Here is a 1,358-nt window from a genome sequence, read left to right on the forward strand (position 1 = left end):
TGGGGGGGGGGGGGGCAGGGGCCCATTAAAACCACATTACTGTTTGGAGCTATCATGTTTCTGCCTGCTTTCTACTGTAAACAGGATCTTTGGTAAAAGACAGAGTAAGTCCCATATGAAAGCCCTCGATTACTGTAGGTTTTTTTAGGTTCTAATTCTGCTAAGGAGTGGAAAAGGTGTTCAGTGTTGCCACAGTGTAAAAACACTCCATACAAATTTACTTTAAAGAACAGAAGTATTTTCAATTAAATGCACTTAAAGAACCGTGATGTGGCCCGGCATGGTGCAGTCGGGGCCCCACTCTGGAGCCAGGCCCGGGGTCGGGGCTCAAATGCGAGCGCCTGGTGGCCGGGTCTCCCCTAACGGGGCCCGGCCGGGCTTAGCCCGAACGAGCGATATGGGGACATCCTCCCACCACCTGCAGGAGGATCCGTAAGGGGCCGGTGCACAGTAGACTGGGCAGCAGTCGAAGGCAGGTGCCCCGATGACCCGATCTCTGGACACGGAGATTAGCCCTGGGGACATGGAATGTCACCTCGCTGGTGGGGAAGGAGCCCGAGTTTGTGCAGGAGGTTGAGAGGTACCAGCTAGATATAGTCGGGGGAGGAAGCTGGACAGACTCGGCAGACCCAAACGTATTGTGAGGGTCTGTTGGGAACGTTTAGCAGAATCTCCTGTCAGAGAGATCTTCAACTCCCGCCTCCGGCAGAGCTTTGACCAGATCCCAGTGGAAGCTGGAGATATTGAGTCCGAGTGGACCATATTCTCCACCTTCATTGTAGATGCGGCCGTTCAAAGCTGTGGCCGTAAGGTCTCCGGTGCCTGCTGTGGTGGCAATCCCCGAACCCGGCGGTGGACACCGGAAGTAAGGGATGCCGTCAAGCTGAAGAAGGAGTCCTTTCGAGCCTGGTTGGCTCGTGGGACTCCCGAGACAGTTGACAGGTCTCGGCAAGCTAAGCAGGCTGCAGCCCAGGCGGTTGTGGAGGCAAAAACTCGGGTCTGGGAAGAGTTCAGTGAGGCCATGGAGAAGGACTATCGGTCGACCTCGAAGAGATTCTTGCAAACCGTCTGGCGCCTCAGGAGGGGGGAGCAGTGCCCTGCCAAAACTGTTTACAGTGGAGGTGGGCAGCTGTTGACCTCAACTGGGGACATTGTCGGACGGTGGAAGGAATACTTATAATACTATATAATACGAGGATCTCCTCAATCCCGGCGCCATGTCTTCCGATGAGGAAGCAGAGGCTGAGGGCTCAGAGGTGGACTCGTCCATCACCCAAGCTGAAGTCACTGAGGTAGTCAAGAAGCTTCTCGGTGGCAAGGCACCGGGGGTGGATGAGATCCGCCCTGAGTACCTTAAG

The sequence above is a fragment of the Monopterus albus genome, unplaced genomic scaffold (assembly GCF_001952655.1).
Source record: "Monopterus albus unplaced genomic scaffold, M_albus_1.0 scaffold136.1, whole genome shotgun sequence".
Taxonomy (NCBI): Eukaryota; Metazoa; Chordata; class Actinopteri; order Synbranchiformes; family Synbranchidae; genus Monopterus; species Monopterus albus.